Source organism: Chlamydotis macqueenii, chromosome 2 (genome assembly GCF_036417535.1).
Source record: "Chlamydotis macqueenii isolate bChlMac1 chromosome 2, bChlMac1.mat, whole genome shotgun sequence".
Lineage (NCBI taxonomy): Eukaryota > Metazoa > Chordata > Aves > Otidiformes > Otididae > Chlamydotis > Chlamydotis macqueenii.
In genome coordinates this window covers 118,229,414-118,252,917 of record NC_141557.1, presented here as the reverse complement: position 1 = coordinate 118,252,917, position 23,504 = coordinate 118,229,414, and the positions used below count along the sequence as shown (strand labels likewise).

Here is a 23,504-nt window from a genome sequence, read left to right as displayed (position 1 = left end):
CAATTTTGACTCACGTAGGAGGATATCAGACTTGTTAGGATTTCTATTTTAGAGAACCAGCCATGGGATGGAGGACTGGGAAGGAAGAAACACTTGAATTCCTTAAGATTTGGCTCTCCCTTCCCCCGTGCCCCACCCCTTGCATTTAATATAACTTTGCATATTTTTCATGTCTTAAAGTAGAAGGCCACAGTACCATGAAAGTCACCCATTGGAGACAGATAAATTATGCAGGATCCACATGAGCTGCTGTGCATGACTGAGATTCCACCCCCATAGTCCTGGCCATGCACTTCTCACCAAAATCAGGTTTTGCACCGTGGGACCCCCAAATGGTTTTGCCATAGCTTGTCACTGTTCTTCATAGTGAATGTTGTTGTGACTAGAGAATGCAATTAAAAACATGTCTTTGCCTTTTTCACGGTGAGCAAACTGCTACCAGTTAGAGCATTGATGTTGCAAGACATGCCATATCCCAAGATTGCTGAAATCACTGCAGTAATTCCCACAGATTTTAATGGACTTTGCCATAGGGCTTTTCCTTTTTATAGAAGTAGTGCTTCGTCTGCTAGTGTACTGCAGATCAATTGTGCACCATCAGCAGGAAGAAGCAATAGAGAAAGTTTTCGCTTTGGCTGAGACTTCAAGATTATTTAATTTTTTTTATTTGATAGGGTAGACAGTCCATAGAAGTTAATTCAGGTTCCTCTGTTGGAGTTTGGTTTTCACAAATTCACTGATTAAATGTTTGTTTTTCTCAAAGCAGGAGTGGGAAAAAGATTCCAATCACTATCTTGACATGGTAGGTTTTTTCTGCTACTTTGCTGTCCACATGGAGAATGCTTTGCTTTGAGTGTTAGAATACCCTGTGGATGGAATATGCTTTCCCCTCACTTTCCTCCTCTACAGTGATGCTCTTAGATCAGTTTTGTGGTGCTGTCTCTGTTCTATCCCTATTAGATGCTTCTCAACTTTAATGTCTGTCTGTGAGAATGAGCTAGCAGATGAAGTAAGCAGCTGAGGTTATGACCCAGGGAATGCTCTCATGTCTCAGCTTTTGTTTATTTGTTTTTCTTATTCACAACACATAAATTAATTACTGCAGGGTAGGTGTCCTTGGATTATTTTCTTCATATAATTCTTTGAGTCTAATGCCAGCTGAGATATTGAATCAGTCAACTGCTGTCTTTTCTGATGAGAATTTAAATGACAGTTTCATAATTCCCCTCTGGAAACTGAGTTTAGCTGTTGCTCCTATCAGGACCAAGGAATTGTTTTTTTTATACACCTGCTGATTAAACTTAACAGAGCCTTGAAACTAGGTGGGAACAGCGAGAGGAAGTAAAGTTTTCTTCATACTCTTCCTCATGTCCTCTTACCTTGTTGTTCCTTCAGCATCTCATACAAGTCTTGCAGAGCTGCACCTCATAGCAAGGCAAAGGACTGATGCAGATATTCCAGTACAGATCAGCTATGCCTAAAATATCTTAGATCTACCTGTCTAACTGGGTGTTTAAAAATCATCTGTTTTACAGCTTGTATATTCTTTAGCTCTACCGTATTCTCTTCCCCATTTTTCATCCCATAGCCACGGGATAATATGGGTAAATTTCTTACAAATATACTGACATATAGTGAACCAGAATGAAAATTTGAGTATTCAACTCTTTTCCCAAACTGTATGTTCCTTGATTATGATGCTTTGTCAAGCCAGAGCTGGCTAGCCTGTCTTTCTTGCCTCTTTGTTTAGTTCTGAAAGAAAAAGAACATAAACTGCTTCATTTTTGATTTTGATACTCTTGGTCTTATACCAAATACTCATCCATAGATTTAAAGAGATAAATAGCTGGGAGGCTTTTTTTTTGTCGCTTTCCTGGGCCATTAGCATGGTGTCACTTTTTTTATTCCCTCATCTTGATTTCTCTGTGTGTCTGCCATAAACGGCAGCTCCGGAGAAACGTCATCAGCTGGTATGTTTTAAGTAAACTTTGTCATTTTCTGTGATCTTTGAGATAGAAATACTTGACATATTTTCTCCTCTTCTGAATTCATCAGGCCATTCAGGGAGCATTAAATAAAACTTCCTGCCTGGCATGACTGGGAAATAGGCATTTTTGGTCTTTCAGAGCTGTTTGTTTACAGACCTTTCAGTCATCTCACTATGAGATGTTGTTACATCCTATTTCCTGCTTTTGTAAAATAGCAATATCTTTCTCCTTAACAGTAACTTAAATTGATATATGGAAAAAGAAGCTGTAAAATTCTTAAAAGACCAAATATTATAGAAGGAAAAATCAGACTTCATGTTACATTGAAAACAGACCTAAACACACTCAAACACAGAAATGCACAGTGGGTCATCCAAAGTATTGTAGTGACATGATTTGGAGTAATAGGAAGGAAATTTGATGCAGCTTCTAAAATTAATTTCATTTGAAGCCATGCGCACTATAAAAAGCATTTATCATGCTGATAATATCTATTGCAATTGCATTATGCTGTGGGGTTCTTTGTTTTTTTTGTTTTTTTTTTTTTTTAGTTAATGGAAAAAAATGTATGCATTTAGAAGACATGTTCCAGTAGAGCTATTTCTGCTCCTGGATAGGAAATAAACAGGTGGGAAATAAGCATGGAAGAGTGAGACAAGAGAAGTAAGCTCTAGTGTATTTACTGGCAATCCTTAAAATTAATCAATATCCCCTAATATCATAAATATCAGCAATGAAACAGAAATTACTTCTATAATGCTAATTTAGATTAGATTTTCTTTTCTTAACTAAAGGTAGTATTTGAATTTCTTCAATACTTGAACTTAAGTAAACACTTGGATTTCCTGGATTTTCAAAAATTAGCTGAAAAACCTAGACTGAATATTGCATACACTTTAACACAGAGATGCTGCTTTCTGACCAAGATTATAAACACTGAAAGAAGAAAGCAATAAATACAGTGGTCACCTTATGCTATTGTTTTTGTCTGGCAAGCGCAACCTGATGCTAGCCTGCCCCGTTAGGGTAGATTATGCACAAAGACACGCTTTTGCAGAGCAAAATTCACATGAGTAAAGCTAAACAGAAATCAATGAGCTTCTTTAATTGAGTTAAATGTAAATATTAGAAGTATCAGATACAGAAGGAAAATAAATTAAGAGAGTATACTTTAACAGTGTATAACAGGAATAGCACTGAACTTTGAAAACATAAATTTGGAAATGGGCTCTGTTGTCTCGGAGTGTGAATAGGTTTTACATTACTGAACATTTTCATTTGTCCACATTTACATGGTGCTAAATGCAGTCTTTTTGTTATAGTACCTCTATTATATTTAATTTAAATATTTTAGGTGCCTGTGCCTTGAATTTTCTGTTTGGAAATGTATCGTTCAATGCTCACACTTATATTTAGGTAGATACAAATGATCTGACCTTCAGAACATGTTGCGTTGAAATGGAAGATAGCGAATGTGAATCTTTCAGTGTTGCAGCTGGCATCCAGGGGACTGCAAAGGAAAAAATCAGAGGTCTTCACTGGTCACGTTGGTAGGAAGTGCCCTGAAGAACAGGGTTTCTAGGCAGGGGCATAATAGTGCAATGTAGAAATACAGTGTACTGAGGAAGAATTAGGAGCTCAAACCTATTAAGAGTCAAAACTGTCAGTGTGTCAAAGAGTCACTGAGCTTGTGGCTGGTGTAGGGTACATCTGTGTGCTGAACAGAAAAGGGTCAGGATGTGCAAGCTTGAGCGCTAGAACGCCCAAACATTCGCTCATTTTAATTGTTTGCTCTCTCCGAGGTCTGTGCTGGGCCATTTCAGCTTGCTTGCTCCAGCGCAAATCTGTTGTAAAGGAGGGTAGCCCTCAGCGATGGGGGGGGAAATGTAATCCATCTGGATTTCATAAAGGCTTTTAACAAGGCCTCTCTTAAAGGCTCTGTGCATCTAAGTGGTTGAAAAATCACAAATGGAGAATATGAATAAATATTTAGTTTTCTCAGTGGAGAGAGGTCAGCAGTGGAGTCTAAATGGATTTGCAGTAAGGCTCTTACTGTTCAGAATATTCATAAATAGTTTGGAAAAAGTCTGGAGAGCAAGGTGACACATATTGTTGACAAAACTAAGTTACTCAGGTTCATAAAACAAAACCTAATTGTAAAGAGTTACAGAAGAATCTCATGGTACTGGGTGATAAAATGACATAAGAAATTCAATGGTGGTGAATGTAAAGTAATGAAGGAATGCAGTCCTCAATTTATATATGTGTACTGGGGCTGTAACCACCTTGGAATAAAATCTTGAGGGGAGAGTAAATAGATCTAGGAAAACATCGGCTTAGTACTGAATAATGGCTGACAAACAGATTAAGAATTGTTTGGAGTAGGATGGAAGATACAGGTTAAACAGGATTTGTAGACAGATGTTAGACCAGCTAGTGCAGTTGGAAAAATCAGTGCTATGAATTGGTAGAATTAGTGCTAAAGATACGGGTTAAGTGGGATTTGTAGGTAGATGTTAAATCAGCTCGTGCAGTTGGAAGAAGTAGACAAGCTTTTTGTCACACAAACCTTAATAAGGTGACAGATAGAAGGAGGACACTTCAGAGCTTGATATAGATGAACAACAATAGGATCCACTAGGAAAGAAGTAGACAGCAAAACAGTGAACAGTAGCATCTCCTTTTTCACCACCGTCAAAGACAGGTTATTAGGCTAAATGCTTTTGCTGACCCAGCATAGCAATTCTTATATTCCCATCACATCCTTGTGTAAATTTATGTACCTACAGTGCTCTTCTGCCCTCCTTTTTCCAAAAAGCATATAGTAGAAAAGGTATGGGGAAAGGTAATAAGGAAGATCAAATATACAAAACTGTCTCCTTGAGAGAAGGAACTACATCAACTATGACTCTTTAATCTGGAGGAATGATAATTTAAGAGGACATGACTGGTATTTGTAAAGTCATGAATGGCATGGAGAAGATTAAGAATGACGAATTCTTTGTTGTCTCTCATAATATAACATGTGTGGGCTGTCAGGTGGAATTAACAGAGGTCATGAACAGAATAAGTAAAAGAGGATACTTTTTTTTTGTGTTTCAAGGAAGGATATTGTAGATGCTAAATATTTATATAGGCTCAAATTAAAAAGAGGAATTAATGGAGCTCCTTGAAGAGCTTTAAAAGGCAGGAATTAGTCTTTTAGCTATTCATTGGCTTTTTGCATTTTTCAGACCTGGGTCTGATCTGCAGATCATACACACCATGCCCATGCAGTTCACATTCAGGCTCCTCTTGGGAATATGACAACTAAGTCCCTCTAAGGACTTTGGACATCACAATGCAATGTCACTGTTGTGATTTTACAGCCACTGCTGTGGAGAACTGTGATATGCCTGTCTCATCATTTGATTACTTTGGAATTACCATGCAGATCATAGAATCATTTAGATTGGAAAAGACCTTTAAGATCATCAAGTCCAACCATAAACCTAGCACTGCCAAGGCCACCACTAAACCATGTCCCTAGTGCCACATCTACACATCTTTTAAATACCTCCAGGGATGGTGTTTCCACCACCTCCCTGGGCAGGCTGTTGTGATGCCCGGCAACCCTTTCAGTAAAGAATTTTTTCCTAATATCCAGTCTAAACCTCCCCTGGTGCAACTTGAGGCCATTTCCTCTCATCCTATCACTTGGGAGAACAGATCGACACCTCCCTCACTACAACCTCCTTTCAGGTAGTTGTAGAGAGTGATAAGGTCTCCCCTCAGCCTCCTCTTCTCCAGGCTAAACAACCCCAGTTCCCTCAGCCACTCCTCATAAGACTTGTGCTCCAAACTCTTCACCAGCTTCATTGCTCTTCTTTGGACATGCTCCAGCATCTCAATGTCTTTATTGCAGTGAGGGGTAGATGAGATGAGTTAAGTGTTATGCAGTGTGGACAAAGCTAGTCCTGCCCTGAGCAGCATGGACACAAGTCAGTCTTCTCTAGTTGGTCCAAAGGCCAGAACCAGCTTCCTAGTGTGGTCCACAAAGCTGACAACGTAGCCAAGATCTAGAAGGTCAGGTTTAGGAACTGTCTGACCTAAAGGCAGCTGGGTGGTGGGAGGGTAGGTCAGGGAGACATACTCACTCTGTTCTGGGTCTTGTCTCCAGCTGTTGCCTGGGTCAGGAGAGTGCATTTGTTCTTATCCTCTTTCAGGAGAGTGGTAAGGGCTCATTGCTGGCAATAACTGTGTGTATTTCAAAGTCACTCTTATATTCTATAGATCCTCTTTTTAAATAAGAATGTCTATCAGACATAAGTATGATGTAATCTTTTACCATTGGTCACACTCACCAGAGACTGTGCTGCCAAAAAATAGCTTGTGTAACTCATGGAATCACAGGATAGTTGAATTTACCCAGTGAATAAAATTGCAGGAGGAAAACTCTTAATTATATGATACGTTTTAAAAAATACTGTGTTTAGGAACAGTTTTGTTACACTCTTGAAGTGCAAAAGCAAAAATTTTCTTTCTCATTTACATATTTAAGTGTATTCTGATTATTAGCTCTGCACTGCTAGTTCTGTGTTTAGAATATGCAAACTGAGTGCTGTCAGAAGGTGGGAGTACAGCTTGCCCTGGTGTAGGCTTCTCCTTGATTTATCTCTGCACTAGGACTGAAGGTCACTCAGTGTTTCATATCAGGAATTCGTCTGACAAAAGCAGGATCTGAGTTACCAGGATGTATTTAAAGAGAGAAAGGAAAGAATAGGGAATTAGGGGTTTTAAAACCCCAAATCACGGGTTTGATCGTGTAAAGTACTGGGCACTGTTGCTCTGTTTCAGCAAGACTTACACGTGCTTAAACCTTTTGTTCAGGGCTCAGCATTTAGCACTGTTTAATCTCAAATGAATAGTTTTTAAAAAAAGATTGGTATTTCCTTTCATCCAGAAATTTCAAAGGACTTTGTGAACAGCTATGTACAGAAATTCTATAAGAAGAATGAGAATTCAATGGTGATTTCACAGTTAAGCAGAGTAAAGAAAAAGATGGGAAATCAAACCAGAAACCTTCGCTTTCCTGTGTCAACTTTTCAAGTTGGGCCTATATAGAGTTTTATTTTCCTGTGGTTTTTTCCTGTTTATTTTCAACATGAAATCCTCAGACTCCTTATTTGTGGCCACAGCTGTGAATTCATGCAGAAGCATAGGATAGGATGTGTCTTCTGAGCTCCCATGTCTTGTCTTAAAACCGTGGGTGTCCTGCCGAGAGGAAAAGTGGCTGTTGTGTATTCACCTCTCATCCACCTCCCAAAGACAAGGGTAGACAGAGGGCAAAATTGAGACTCCACCCTTGATAAAGGGACACTCTACCTTCAAAAAAGAGAGAGCAGACCTACGAGAGCAGTGGGAGCAGCTTGTTTCTGCTGAGGACCTAGGGCTGGTTACTCTGCTTGAGCCTTAGAAGTGTGCTTCTTTGGTCCTAGTATGTTACAGGTACGTGTTACTGCTTAGTCGGAGTAGGTCGCTTAAATACATATAAGCACCTTTCATTTTATCTTATTCCTTATTCTGGGAAGATCCACCTGAGTTGACTAAAAGAGTTTACTTTCCCTGGTGTACCCAAGGCTATACATATGCAAAAGGATGGATACTTGGGAGCTCTTGGATGTTCCAGGACATCTCTGACATTCACAAGTTTAAAGTATTTCTGGTTCTCCACATGTGTGTGAAGGGGTGTGTTCCTGCTGAGGGAATGACTAGGATATTGATCTGAAATAAAACCCAAAGAGTTTCAGGCAGAAATGAGAAGAAGATGGTCAGAGTTAATTTGGGCCCGTTTTAGTAAATGGGTACCAGCTGTTTGTGGTGCTGGCAGGGGAATCCGTTCCCTATCCAAGGACTAAAGGAATATAGTACTTACAGTTTGTGTTTCGTTGAAAAACTGAGTTTCCAGAAACACATGATTTAGTATTATGAAACAGAAGTCCTGCACATGAGCATTAAGAAATGAATGTTTGCATACTAAAGGCAATATTTACGGATTTCTACAGTCATAGTTTGTGAAAAAAAAGAAACAGAACTTTGCTTTCATTAACCATAATAGTAGTTTAGCTATTTTCACAGTATTGATCTTGTTGTTAACTATTCTTTTCACATTGTGAGGAGACAGTATATGACAGGAAAAATCTGTAACATCATTCAACATCTGATTATATGCCCTTTTCCTCAAAACCAATCTGCATGCCTACAAATATCAGTGTTTCCCAGTGGAATTGAAGGTGTAAAATATTATTTCTTGAGCTGAAAATTGTTTAGCTAAAGATTTTTCAGTATTTGGGAATTCTGGCTGGATGATTTCAAAAGCAAAACCATATGTCGTTTACATGATTTGGCATTTCTCCAGTTGCATAGAACACGAGTGGAAAAGTGGGGGGGGGGAGAAAAAACTAACACTAATTAGATGATAATAAATACAGGTGCTATACTGTGTGGTGTAATTCATCTTTGTAGCAAGCGGTGGGATGAGTCAGAGCCGGCAGATTCTGAGGGATACTGTTTTGTGCATGTGTATTCCTGACGCACGCTAAGATCCACATTAAGGTAAAACTGAAAGAGTTGTATGACATTGAGATACTTTTCAAGGTTACAGAAGTGCAGTGTTGCCTAGCCACGGAAGAGAAATTGTATGCTTTTTGTTTGGTTGGGGTTTGTCTGGAGGCTTCTCACTGTAAATGCAATTAGTATAGTGCCAGGAAAAAGACAGTGTTTTAATGATAACTTGGAAGTCCAGCCTGGACTTCCCCATGCCCCCATCCCCCTAGACTTCTCGGCAATTTCCTTACCCATTCCGGGCAGCAAGGTTCCTCTCTGAGAAGGCACCTTCCCTCTCCAACCAAAGCCTTGTTCCTGGCCTTAATGCGGTTTGCTGAGACTGTTAGTTGGCACTAAGCTGCCAACTATCCGGTATGACTTGCTGTACAGGGAAAGCTGCTATACATCTGCCCAGGGTTTTGTCTGCACCTCCCCACCCCCCCCACCTCCCATACTACCCACAGGAGTTCTGGCTAAATGCAGCCTCTGGGCTCTTTCTCTTTCATGTGTCCGGAACCGTCATGTGGAGGTTCATTTCTTTCAAGATTTCCAGGGAAAGAAGTGGATTTGGATGGTGTAAATTTGACTCATCTCCAGCTCTTTTAGTACTCGGATAGGGCAAGCCATTGCAGGTATTGAGGGGACTGGTGTATCGTGCCTGCTGATGGGGTGTCGTGTGTGCGTGTGGCCATGCAGTGTGACGTGCTTGAGAGTGAAGGCACAAAGGAGGAAGGAGTCTGTTCTGTGCAAACAGACAATTAAAAACATTATTAGAGACTGGCCTGATGTTCTCAGTTGCTGCTTTTTTAATGTGAAAACTCACTGAGACACGGTTGTGTCTGAAATAACAGGAGAAGACACAGTCATGCACCGGCCTCCGGGAATTTACCACAATAATATGTTGTGTGGTTTTGTAAGAGAAATTAAAATACAAAGAGAAACCCTTTGCATTAAAATTTGATTGAACAATTAAAAATGTGTAAATAATTGAAATGCAGGGACTATAAAAGATTTCTATTATTCTAATTGAGAAAAAAAATGTTTAAACCGTAGGATCCAGACATTATTCTGGGGCAGTAAATGGCTGATATTTACAGTATGGATTACTCAATTTTCTTTTGCTTGACGAACAGGGCTCCCAAAGCTTATTGTTGCTGTTTTGTCATTTATGTAAGCCACGTGGCCGCTGTGATTTGCTTTTGTCGGTATCCCCTCCCCCATCAGCAGAAACCTTTGAGCGTCAAACACAGATGTTATACTGTGCTCTTTGTGTGCGTGTTATGTGTGTAAAACCATTAAAGAGAGACTGCGTGGCTAATACGATGGAAAACCAGAGCTGAAGTGCAGGGCTCGGCTTGTGACTTTATTTCTTTTTCATTATTACGATGAGATGTTAGTGTGGACTAAGCGTAGGACTAATGTGTATGAACAAGTAGTGGTTTAAAAGCAGCCACGCTGCTTATAAAATCAGTGGTTTAACATAAGCAGGAATGGCAGTTTCATTAAATAATGCTATGATCTCTCAACCATATTCTTAACTAGTGGTCTCCCCCCAGCAAAATACATAGCTAATCAAGCTCCTAGCCTGTCAGTAAACTTGCAGGGGAATTAAATCCTGGAGGAAGAAGCCCGTAGCCCTGGAGGAAGGCTGAGTGCATGTTTCACTGTCGTCTTTTCAGCTCATCTCAGTGGTCCCACTGCTAGAATGTGCTCTGTTGTCATGGCAACCCCATCTCCTGCTTCCTACAGGAAAGATTAGCTCGTACTGTGCACTGGAGAGAATTTAGGGGAAGTCAAGCTAATCCCTGGGTGCACTGCGAGAGAAGGGTTGGACCTCGCCTGAGGGATGCTGTATCTGCAATGATAGAATTGGCCTGCCACAGACACTGGTATTTAAGTTGAAGAGCAGAATTCACAGTAAGTGTCAGATCCTCCAGAGAGGAATATTGAATAAGGTTTTCTAAGTCTTGGTGAAGACTGTCCCATGCCACCAGTGGAATGACAGCAGGAGGCTGTGTGTGGAATACCAATGTTTCACCCGTTCAGGTGGTATTTCAAATATAGATTCAAAGCCTTGGTTCCCTGGAAACTAGGTGAAAATTTTAAAACATCATTGTGAGATGTGCACCTAGAAACCTGAAGCATGTCTTGTTTGGTGCATAAAGCTGAACAAGTGACGACGAGCGTGCCTTACAAATTGTGTGTGCACTGTGTAGCGTGCTTAAGAATTCCTGTGTGCTGAAAAATAAGTGGGAAAGCGTGAGGAAACCGATCTGTGTGTGCTGCAAACTCAACTGCAAAAGTGCTGAACTATCAAATTAAGCATGAAAATTTACAACTCCTGATTCAGCCTTGTTTTTTCTTCGTATTAAAACCCAAACAGAGAAAACATGAGCTTTTTAAAGGTATAGTCATAATACTAGCTTTTATTTGAAGAGAACTCATTTTAATGTAGCTAAATTAAGGTGGTGTGTGATGTGATGCAGTGTGTGAAATGTGTGTTTGTTTTCTTGCTGGTGGAGTTAAACAGAGGGTATTCTAGCTTTTCCACTTCTGATGATTTTAATGCTCTGGCTTTCTTTAATATCGTCCTGTATTTCACTTTAATAGATGCTCAAGACTCCCAGCTTTAAACTAGACTGTTTGCAATAAGATTTTAACTGTCTGCTTTTTATTACTGTCAGCTTTTCCTAAACTTATTCTTTTTTCAGTAGAGTTTCTATGTTCAGCCTGTGTGTTTTTACATTTTTAGTATGCATGCTTTTTCTGTTCAGTTTTTAATTAAAAAATAACTTTATTTTTAATGGTTATTTAATATATAGCAGTATTCTCTAACTTAGATCTATTTGTTTTACATGTGTAAAATGTGTGTGTGCATGTGTGTTTCTGCAATACTTAAATACATATACATATGCAGACAAATGAGGTCTTTGTTTTAATGAGGCCCGTTAGTGATTGATGCTAATATAACACTGAGGAAGTGAAAGACGTGTTTTCACCTTGAAGGATAGGTATTTTTCTTGTATCTAAAATGTTTATTATTGCAAAAACCTAATAAACACACTCAGTCTGCTTAAAGAAACAGCATATGTTGTATTTCTAGGTGTGTCTGTAGAATAAAAAGAGAAAGCATCTTGACTGATATGATGGAAGAGCCCCGTGTTGCTTTTCCACAGACCTGGGTCCATGGAATGGGTAGTGAAGGGACAGTTCTCCTCCCTTCCAGGGCAGCTCAGAAAGAGTCACACATAAGCTCCAAATTGGTTAGCATATGAGCGGTCTTCCCTGAAAACTTATGTTTTTTTGACTAGTTTACCAAATAGTAAGAACATTGATAATCAAATACAATGTCTGTCTTCTTTGTAGTTAAAAAACTCAGTAGCCAGTGTACGTCTATTAGGTGGAGGACTATAGAAATAAACACAAAAGATATGGAACCTTTTAAGTCATTTATTAAATTAAATTAACCAAAATGTTGGATTTTTTTTTTGTCTCAAAGTAATGATCTGTTTACCTTTTTTTTCCTCCTGCTTTTAACTTGTATATGGAATAATGTTGGCTGGTCAAACATTGTCTCAGCTTTTTCTGTCTTCTGCAAAATGTGACATTTTAGGAAGTTGGTCTGAGTTTTGTTCAGACTGAATTTTCACAAAGGGACTGTGGAATTTCTTATCTATGTTTCTAGACAACTTTAAGCATTACCTATAAACAGGACTAGCTGCGTGGGAGGAAGTGCAGTGAGGTTCAAATCGTGCACCCAGACCCATAACCTGTGTTCCATTCTCTTCTGAGAAAAGGATGTGAACACTCCTAGTAGCAGTGGGACTGTGTTACACCAGGGCAGGTACAATGGGTAGACACTGCTCATGCTCAGGAGTCCAGACCTCCAGCTTGAGGGAGTTCCTGTATAAACTGATTCAATTGAGTAAAATTAGTTTCCTTGAGTTACCAGAAACTAAAAGGCAGAGGTGTCTGCTTGTTGTATACAAAAAAAAGTCAGAATTCTTAAACTCTTAAAACTAATCGATGCAGCGTGATCTGCCAGGGCTTCTGTACGGCACTCTCCTGTGGTGAGAGCTGTTGACTTCCCCACAGCAGTGGGTCACTCCTCTGCCCAGGCTTTTCTCTTCATTCAGTTTCTGGTCAGCATTCTTGCTCCCAGTGGGTATGGTCCTCTTCCTGAACTGCCTTCTCCTTGTCCTAGAGTTCAGGCTATCTGCTGGCTAGATGTTGAACTGGCTAACATAATGCTCTCAGATGCCTCTTTTATGTGCATAAAAGTAAGTAGGATGATGTAACGTATATACTGTTCCACTAGATCAAGGTTTTGAATTATGATGTCAGTCAGAAAAAATATTATTGATAGTGTGTTTCTCTCTTTCCTTGAAACCTTTCTCACTATTACAAAAAATGCCCCCCCCCCGCCCCCGTCCCCCCACCAACTTGTGCAGCACCACTTCTGCCTACAATCTCCATTTGGAATTCATTACTCACAATTTGTCCCTCTTTCATTGAGGTACTCATTCAGGGAAAGATAGATAAGATGTTCAGCACTTCCTGGGTGTTACGCTGCACCTCACAGAACCTGGTCGTCTTTTTACATCCACAAATATGATAAAATCTCAAACTCTGTTCTGTCCCAGCAGGGATCTTACTGCTGGTGTTCTCATTAAATCAATAACTGAAATCACAAATTTACACTATATACAAACTTTGCACACAATGTGTGCATCTCTATATCTGAGATTTATCCTTCACATTTAAATAAGAAAACAGTAATAGCGGTGGTATTTGTTCTTGGTTGCAAGGCATTTTGTTTCCTGAGGCATCTCTGCCTCTTTAATGCCTTTAAATGTACATATATATGTCATGTTTCCAAAGAGACTATAAATGGCCAATTTGAAGGTAGCAGAAGTGGCCCTCCATGAAAAAAAGGGTATCTTCAGTTGAAAAAGGAAGTTTAACTCTGTTGAGGTTTTGTTTGTCTTTAGACATAAGCTTAAATATTTGATGAATATTTAGATTTTTCTTTTGTTTAAACAAATCTGCAAGGATTTTAAAAGTGTCTTTTAGTTGACAGTTTGCTCTGATTTGAAACAGTAATAGCCAGCCATATGGGAATATTTTTATTATTTTAAACTCCTTTACCTTCTGTTTCTCCTCAAAAGTAAAACTCTAAAGCCACTAATTGTATGTAAATTGCATGAATTTAATGGATTAAATTATTTCCCAGGCTGCACACACTGGCGTCTGTTGGCCCGAGCGAGATTAAGATCATCTGCATCCAAAGGTAGATTTCAGCCCTGTGTATAGTTTTCTTCTGGCCAGCTTTGTAGCAGTTAATTAAAAAGTACTTTCTCAGTGCTATGCTGCTGGCTTTGTGGCTTTCTGCATAATATGTTCTTTATATCAGCTGAAGAGCTAAGCAAAACAGCAATGTTAATTTTCAGCAGGGCCAAATACAGAGGGAGAGAAACTAAGATTTTCTGGGTAAGTTCTTTGTTTTTAGTGGAAGCTGAGATACTGGCTGACAGCCCTAATACTAAAAGGAGTGGAATTGTTTTTGTTACAGCTCCGTTATATTAGTTTTATATACTGTTAGCCAGAGTAAACTGATTTTTTTTTATCTTCTCCAGAGGTCATTTGTGAGGCCATGACAGCAGGTGGCTACAAGGAGCGTGAGGAGTGTACATGCATCCTCTAGGACAATGCTGAGGTTTAGTTTAGATTCCAAGTATCAAAATATCAAATATTTAAAATATCAGTAATACCAAAATTACAATTGTAGTAGAAAGTTACACAATGGGAATCCAGAGTTTCTGTCATTCTGTTGCCAGAAAAGTACACCTGGAGTTTTACAGGGGATAGGAGAATGAATGTGAACTCAAGATTTGAGTGATCAGTCTTTTCACATAGAGTGCATTTTAATTTCTCATTGCAAATTTATTCTTGACAATAGATTAGTTAGTGTATGCTGGTATAGACCACTTTAATGGTCTGTCTTTAGGTGGATAATCAGTCATTTTGAGTTGGTAATTTCTCTAGTCATTATGGTTGAAAGTGTTTTCTGAAACATGCTGAGGAGAAGATGACTACTATATGTGCGGGTTGATGGCAACAACAGCAGCAGTCCTGATTGCACCTGTGATTTGTGAATGCTTCCAGCCAGCAGCAAAACAAACAGGATCTGATCAAAACTGTGTTTTGGATATTCAAGTCCAAGGGCAAGAGTGCCATGATATTCACTGATGTCCTTCCATTCTACTCTTTGCTACTACATAAACTACTGAAGATTGTTTTTAATGGCTCATATTGTGGTTACCACGTGATGCAGAAATTGCATTAACAGTACCAGTCCTTACTGTCTGCAAGTGTGCTGTCAGTAGAAGTCCACTTCCAATACAAAGGCTCAGCGTCTGCTCGCTGTATTTTATCTTAATTTCCTGCAGCAGCAGCTGTGGTGTTAAGTTTGGCAGGGACCCGTAGTGCAGGAAACTCCAGAAATTGCAGATTTCAGTGCTGAAGTTAAAAAGGAATGCGTTTTGGAAAAACAGACTACTTGAGAATCTGGTAATGACATCTACATAAAAGGAACTCCACACCAGTGATTTTTACCACATTTGTCAAGTGGTTTTTGCCACTTGTTGGAGATATTTCAAATTAGAGCTGTCTCAGGCGTTCTTCAACAGAAGAAGATAATGTTGAAATTAAAGCAATTCTGACAAAATTTTAATCTTCAAAGGCTTCTCAAGTTCAGCCTGAAAGACTTTGGACCAAAAGTCCAAAAGCCTCATAGGATTTTTTTCGTAGGGTTGAGAGATGCACGTTCAAACCTCTCGTCTCAATCAAGCAGTGCAGCAACTTGAGTTTAGGTATTTTCTGCATCATTGATAATTGCTCTGTTTCGATCTGTATGTGTTTTTCTCTTCTTTACTCTGTTGATAACATGTATACAACAGGATATTCACTGTACAGGAGAGAGGCACTGACTCTGGAACCCACTGTTACGCGACTTCAGCTAACACTGGAGAGAGAGCATCAGGAACTTGAAAAACTGTGTTTATCTATTTACCTAAAGGGGGATGCCAAGAATATCTTTGAAATATTAGAAACTTTTCTGAAGATTAACATTATAGCTTTAGACTGCCTTCTAAATGCTTCTCTATTGAAGCTGCTATAGTTGACACAAGGTAATAAAGAGAAGATTTTTCTTTTAGAAAGGCTGCCCTTTGAGTTTTCCAAAATGTTTTCATTTATGTGTTGGAGAATCAAAGATGGTAACCATTTTCTGCTTACACATTGGCCAGCAGGTTGAGGGAGGTGATGCTGCTCCTCTGCTCTCGTGAGATCCCATATGGACTACTGCGACCAGTTCTCGAGCCGCCAGCATAAAAGGGATGTGGACCTGTTGGAGCGAGTCCAGAGGAGGCCACAAAGATGATTAGAGGGCTGTAGCACCTCTCCTGTGAGGACAGGCTGAGAGAGTTGGGGCTGTTCAGCCTGGAGAAGGCTCTGGGGAGACCTTATAGTGGTCTTTTAGTACCTAAAGGGGGCTTATAGTAAAGATAGGGAGAAACTCTTTAGCAGGGCCTGTTGCAACAGGACAAAGGGTGATGGTTTTAAAATAGAGGGAGGTAGATTCAGATGCGATGTAAGGAAAAAAATTTTTACAATGAGGGTGGTGGAACGCTGGCATGGGTTGCCCAGAGAATGCCAGCCCCCTAATCATTTTCGTGGCCTGCTCTGGACTTACTCCAATGGGTCCATGTCCCTCTTATGTTGGGTGCCCCAAAGCTGAATGCAGTACTCCAGGTGGGGTCTCACGAGAGAGGAGTAGATCTCACGTAATCAACATACTAGGGAGACTCCTGGTATGTTAATGTCCTTCACCTCAGTGGCAATATTTTTGCGTTCAGGTAAAGCTTCCTTAGCATCAATGACTGTTGTCACCCTTTTGCATTTTTTTCACTTGTGTTTGGACTGGTGCTTAGCCTTTGTAGATGCTGAATATTTTGAACTTTCACTTGATACAGTGAAAAATAAAATTAGGAAAGCATAATGGATGTAACATTAAAAAATGATTGCTTGCCAGATGGAAAAGGCCATCAAGTTTGTTATCAAGTGTTGCCTTCTGTGACCAGAATACTGTTTTCACTCAAGCAGAGAGGAGACCACTTAGTATAGTTACCCAAGGCATGTTTAAATCAGGAAACAGTAATGCACATGCTGCCATGGACATCCTTAAATATTTTAAAGTGACAGAATAAAAAGTGAACTGGATTGAAAAGAGACATAATTTGTATCCCTCAAACAGGCTTATTTACTCAAGTTTGCAATAGCAACTTTCCAAGCTCTGGAATTCTTCATCGAATTTCTAAACCTTCACTCTATCTGTAACAGAATCCTACACTTGACTCACTGAGACTCTCTCAGCAAAAACATTAATTACATCATAGTCAGCAAATAAGGGAACTACAAGCCTAATGGAGTCCTAAACTTGGATATTTAGTGTTCTGACTTCTCAGATTCACTAACATCCACTTTCCTAATATATCAAGGAAGCTTTAGTTCACTGTTGATAATGCTAGAACTGCAGTGAAATACAAAGTCTGTAAGTTCCTACTTCATATTCCACGTATTTTTCTTCTAGTTCTCCCCAATTACATGTTTATTACCTATTTTTAAAGTGAATTTCAGTAGGTGAGTATTAGAAGCACTTACTTTACTCTCTGATGAGTTAGGAAATTTTCCTGAACGCCTGTAGGTTAATACAAGTGGAGAGAACTGATTAGAAAGGATGTGGCAGAATTGTTCTAAAGTGAAAATCAAATCTTTTGCAAAAACCAGCTGATTTTACCAACATTATAGAATGAAAACTAGAAACAAAATTATGAAAATGGTAGGAAATATTTTAACTTCCAGTTATGAAGCATTTTTCATGTCCTAGCAGTTGTGAATAACAATAAAACAGCTTTAATTTGCTTGATACAATTCTCTAAACTATACTTTCCTGTGTTAAAAAAAAATCAGAAAAATGAGATTGTTATTCTGAAATCCTGAACTGTAGAGCTACAAACCTGGTGATAAAGGGTCTAATGAGTCTGAACTATTTGTAGAAATATTGTTACTGAGAGTTATGCGATCAACTCAATTAAACTAATTTAATTATTATAGAGGTACTCAATATAGAGGCATTTTGAACGTAGTGTTTCTCTTTGTTTTATGTGTCTAGACAGCTACTTTATAGCCACTGAGACTGTGTATACATTGCAAATATAAAGCAAAGAATGTTTGCAAGTCTCCTTCAGAATGGTTCTAAAATAACACTTAAAATATAATAACAGCATCTGTTGAACTTCAGCAGAACTCTTAGTTTTCCTACATTTGGGAAAGTACAGATACCTTTTCCCAGTTCTCTTCTTTTTTTCGTTGAGTATGTAAGATTTTTTCTTATTTCTACTTCGTTGTAGTCTTCCAGTGATGGGCAAAATATTAACAGATATATATTTTTTTTCATATTTCAAGAGGAAACTTCTGTTCAGTTTTCTGCTGGGAAAATAGCAGAGGGGCAAATCCAGCAGTTTGTGCTGGAGAGCCCAAGTAGGAGTTTGGGTTAAAAGTTGCTAAGGATGTATGAAACTCAAAGCAGCCATTTCTATTTGCTCTTAAGGCTCCTGCTCTCTTTCTCTATGCCCTCTCTGATAGAGAGGGTATGAGTCATCTAAAGTCGTCCTCCTCTATATCCTTGTTGCCTTTATAGAAGAGCAGGCAGCAGCTTGCTGAGGTAGTGCAGAGCTGTTAAGATGCCCCATCCCTGGAAACATTCAAGGCCAGGTTGGATGAGTCTCTGAGCAACCTGATCTGGTTGGAGATGTCCCTGCTTCTTGCAGGAAGGGTGGACTAGATGACCTTTAAAGGTCCCTTCCAATCCAAACCACTCTAAGATTCTATGATTCTATGATCGTTTGTCATGGGTGTACTCAGACTTCACCCTTCCAGAAGGAAATACAGACTGATATCACTTGACACGCCAAAGCTGGTAGGCTAAATTTTAGACTCTTAAGGGCTTTATTAAAAATGCCAATATTTGAGGCACCCAGTCTGAAGAGAATTTCCTCTACTGACTCCAACTTGATCTTTCCTATTTGCTTACGTCCTCTGGCAGATCCTGACGAAGTAAAATAGGACATCACACCCATGCACTAGGTCCAAGTGGCAGATCAGTTTAAGACAAATCCTTTAAGCTCCATTTGGGTTGATATTTAGGTGCCGAACCTGAACTTCATGTTATTCTTTTGTCTATTGCTGGCACAGCAGCAGATCCTTACTGCCAGGACTAACGGCAGCTGCTCCTGCCAGCAGCCTTTAGCTGGAGCAATATAAGCCTCTCCCAGGCTGGGCAAGAAAGAGATGGTAAGATCTCTTAGGTTACCTCCTTTTACTTTAAGGAAAAGGCTTCACATTTCTCCTCCTTTTCTGAACATGTTGCCATCTTAAACGTCTTTGTTGCTGATGTGTTCTGTACGTGGTTGGAATTTCAGTGATTCTTAGAAGTCAGAGTTAGTCTGTCCTGAGCCCTGCTTGCCTGCCTGTCTCCCAGCCTTCCTTCGTTCCTAGCTTGATATCAATAAACTGCTCTGAAGTCTGGAGTGCTGTTTGGGGTGAGTGTAAGGCAGTACCTCTAGCATCATCCATATATTACCAGGCTGAGAATTTGTTCTTGCAATGCTTGTCCAGAGATGGAGCTCTAAGCCTCAGTTCTCAATACCAGATGACACTGGGACGTTTAAATATGATCCCATACGCAGCATAAAAACTTTTAGAAGAATTGTGGATTTTCTGAATTGAGAACTACTTGATATAGCCTTTGCCACAAAAAATGCCCTAGAGGTTTCTCCAGATTAAAGAGGAAACAAGAGGTTTTTCTCCCCAGAGGCAGTGAGGGCTATATGTTTTGAAGTGGAAATGCCAAAGCACAAGTACAAACTAGATGCATAGTGATAATAGGACTACTGTGCACCCAGTGAGCTATTCAGTTGGTTATTTACATGTGCAGTATCCTCCTAATAGCCATTCTGCTTCATCTCCCTGTATGTATACAGAGACAGTGGCTCTGCAGGCAAAGTAAGCGTGCAATTACTCATGCAGTTTTATAAATGAGCCCTTCTATAACACTGACTGACAGGGCAGTATTATTTTTCTGATAGTTGCTGATGTCATGGAGTGGCAGTTGTTCACTGTTTTGTTATTTAATGTTGTAATTGAATAAAATATCTGCCTGTTTTCTGCCTCCAACAAGAAGAGACATTTATCCATGGAAAAACTGTTACTGAGGGGTTTGTTTAATAATGAAAGAAGATTTACAGCCTGGCTGAGGCTGATTCCACTGTGTATATGCATGTGCATATCAAACCTACAAAATTTACTGTATTCTTGTTGACAATGCTAAGGATTAGTTTTATAGTTTGCTTTGTTTCTTTTTCTTTTCATAAATACGTGGGTGAGTGATCATATGAAGTAGCTCCTGACCTATTCCTCCACCACTGAAAACAACAGTGAGGGATTGACTGGTTGGCATTGCACTGACACTGATCGACATTCCAGAGTCAGATTTCAATGCAGTGAGTTCCATAGCTGGATTCACAGAAGCCAACCACATAGAATCATAGAATATTTTGGGTTGGAAGTGTCCTTTAAAGGGACATCTCCAACCAGATCAGATTGCTCAGAGCCCCATCCAACCTGGCCTTGAATGTTTCCAGGGATGAGGCATCAACCACCTCTCTGGGCAACCTGTGCCAGTGTTCCATCACCCTCAATGTAAATGATTTTTTCTTATATCCAGTCTGAATCTGCCTCATTCTAGTTTAAAGCCATTACCCCTAGTCCTATCAAAATAGGCCCTGCTGAAGAGTTTAAAGAGTTTCTCCCGGTCTTTTTTATAAGCCCCCTTCAAGTGTTTAAAGGCCACAAGAAGATCTCCCCAGAGCCTTCTTTTCTCCAGGCTGAACAGCCCCAATTCTCTCAGCTTGTCCTTATATCAGAGGTGCTCCAGCTGTCTGATCATCTTCATGGCCCTCCTCTGGACTCTCTCCAACTGGTCCATGTCCTTCTTATGTTGGGGCCTCCCAGGCAGGGTCTCACAAGAGCAGAGTAGAGGGGCAGAATCACTCCCCTCAACCTGCTGGCCACAATTCTTTTGATGCAGCCCAGGATGTGGTTGGCTTTCTGGGCTGCAAGTGCACATTGCCGGCTCATGTTGAGCTTCTCATCCACAAGTACCCCCAAGTACCACATCAGGAAAGCTACATGTATCAAAAGGAGAAGAAAAATTGTTAACATTACTGATCTTAGCTGAAGAGGACAATTAATGCCTATTCTTGTAATGAAGTAAATACAGTCATTGCAAATCAAGGGACTGAGCACTGTGGACATCGCCCCCCACTCCTGTTCTCTGGAAAGACTCTTGCCCACCTCTTAATTCTGGTTCCTTGTTTCCATGACACAGTACTAACATTCTAGTGGACACAGAAATAGTGGTGGTAACTTTTTGCAGGAGTAGAGAAAGGTGCTTGAGGTTTATGCAGGTTGAAAGAGAGACTGGATATTGCATGGAAAACTGTTGAGCATCAATATGTTGCTAGAAACCACATCCAACTCGGAAGGACCTTGGGCTGAAAATTATTAAGGGCTCAGCAAGCCAGAGGAGGAAGAATTGTATGCGCTTGCCTTATAGTTTTCTGTAAACATCTCCTAATGGCCACTGCTGGAGAGAGGATATTGGACTAAATGGATTTTTGATCTGGCCAACTATGGCCATTCTTATGCTTTATGAAATGGGGAATAATAGAGGGTCTGAAATCACCTTTGTATCTCCATTAGTTCAACCACTATTCTTTGTTGTAATATAAAAGGGAATGGAGAAGATGAATAGATATAGTTGATTTTGACTGGCTTTTAAGTTATGTATTGAACTTTTGCTTGAAACATGACTTGTGATGTAAATGAAGCATAACCGAATACATAACTGTGACAAATTGGTATTAAACGGTCATTGTGAAAAGTGGTGGGAGTGAAATGTGACCTTGCTTTTTTATCAGTTCTTTTAGAAAAGTCTCTATAATTATTTCGTACTACAGAAGTTTCTGTGAGTCAGCACTCTACACTACCTTTTGTCTGATTCATGGTATTCCTCTCCCAAAATGGTCTGCTGAATAGCTCCTGTTAGGAAGATTTGCTAGCATGCCTTGGGTTTGTGGAATTACAGAAGAAATGTAACTAATTTAGTTTTAAATGTTTGTTTATATGGAGTATTATTTTCATTAAATTGTATTTTAACATAGGAAAAATAAAGCACGTACAATATTGAAGCCATACAATATTGAAGCCAAAGGTTGAAGAGAACAGGATAGGAACTCAAAACTGATCTGAAGTCTGTCACTCTTTGGTTTGCAATACTGTCTCCTGTAAGTGATCCTGTTCAAATGAATCAAATCCCTAAAAGTGGAAGGTGGTGTTTAGCAAGACTTGGGCTGGTGGTATCCAGCCCAAAGAGATTAAAGCAACCTTTGTCGTACAGGACTTTGGCAGACAATCTTTAACAGTGGGTTTTATGGCAGCCTGCACTTGCACAGCCAGCAGCTTTAGTCGCACTCATCCCACTCAACTCATTCACATCCATCCTCCTCCTTTTAGAAAGAACAGTTACCCATCTTACAGTAACTGTGACTGTCAGAGATGGTCTATCAACAGGCAGCCCACTCAAAGTATTCGTTTAACCTGTGTGCATGCTGCCTTGGAGTCTGCAGGCATCAGTGTCTGTTTGGGCTGTGTATGTGCCCCTCTCCCATCTCAGCTTCTTAGAGCAGGATGAACAAAGTACCCCCAACAATTACCTTCTTCATTTGGTGTGATTAGTAGAATTCATTATCACCAGGAATCGTTTTCGCTTGTGGGACGCCCTCATGTAATCAGGATGTCTCAAAAGAGCCAAAGGTGCTGTAAGGTTAATTGCCTTTCCCTTGGATTTTGTCTGCTGCCTAAGTAGGCTGTCTGCCTTGCTTCATGGCAAAAAAGGGAGCTGTGTTAGAACTGCTTTGGTATCATGGGGCTCTTGCTTCATTCTTAGTGTTAATGAGAGGGTTCCTTAGCTCCCTGACCTGTCACCACGTCTGTTCTTTCAGCAGACCTGAGCTTCCGTATGGCTGTGTGGTTGTAGGACCACACCACGCTAGTGCTGTTAGAGCTCAACGCCAACCCTATGGGTTACTGACTAATAAAACAGGCAATAAGTTTCAAGTAGCTGAAATCTCAGCTGTATAAACTATTTAAGCATACTCTAAATATGAATTGAATTCTACTCTGAGAATTAATTTGAGAGAGGGAGAGGATTTATTCAGAGATCTGTCTTTATGTCGAATGGCTTGTTGACTCCTGCCTGACTTACCTGCAAGGAATATGAAAAGTCTGTGTGGTCTATAGTATGAAATTGATTGCTAAGAGTAATACAAGAGATCCTTTAAAACACCTGGGGATTTTTCTCTCAAGGAGACAAGTGGGAGTTGTATATATTTACCTTGGTTTGAGATTCACAGTACTTCAGTGATGCTTTTATCAGAGTTCAGATCTTAAATTTGTGCTCTCAGAAAACTGATGTTTGATGGACTTGTTACTCCAGCCAGATTTGGTACACACTTCAACTTGCTTTCCTTTGAGAAAATACTCTTACTGAGAATGGTGTTGAGTATTTGACATATTTGATCTGAAGACAGTTCTCTCTGGGTTGAAGAACTGTAACAGAAGAATCTCTAATTCTGGCAGTTTATATTGTTTGCCCAATCATAAATCTAGACGTTGTTTGGTAGGAGAACATAATCCTATAAATTAAGACCTAGTTTCCTGCTCTAAACCAGAGTGCCCTTAAACTATCTG

At 39.7% G+C, this 23,504-nt stretch overlaps 1 protein-coding gene across 5 annotated transcripts in view; it reads left to right on the top strand.

Annotated features, from left to right (window-relative positions):
• NOL4 (nucleolar protein 4) overlaps positions 1 to 23,504 on the top strand; it is a 195,909-nt gene that overhangs the window by 82,830 nt on the left and 89,575 nt on the right. The window contains exon 1 of one of the 5 annotated variants that reach the window (XM_086740775.1): positions 10,411 to 10,490. The exons of the other annotated variants lie outside the window; for them this stretch is intronic. The gene's annotated coding sequence lies outside the window, so the exon portion shown is untranslated. Of the gene's footprint in view, positions 1 to 10,410; positions 10,491 to 23,504 lie in introns of those variants that run through there. 5 annotated transcript variants of the gene reach the window in all.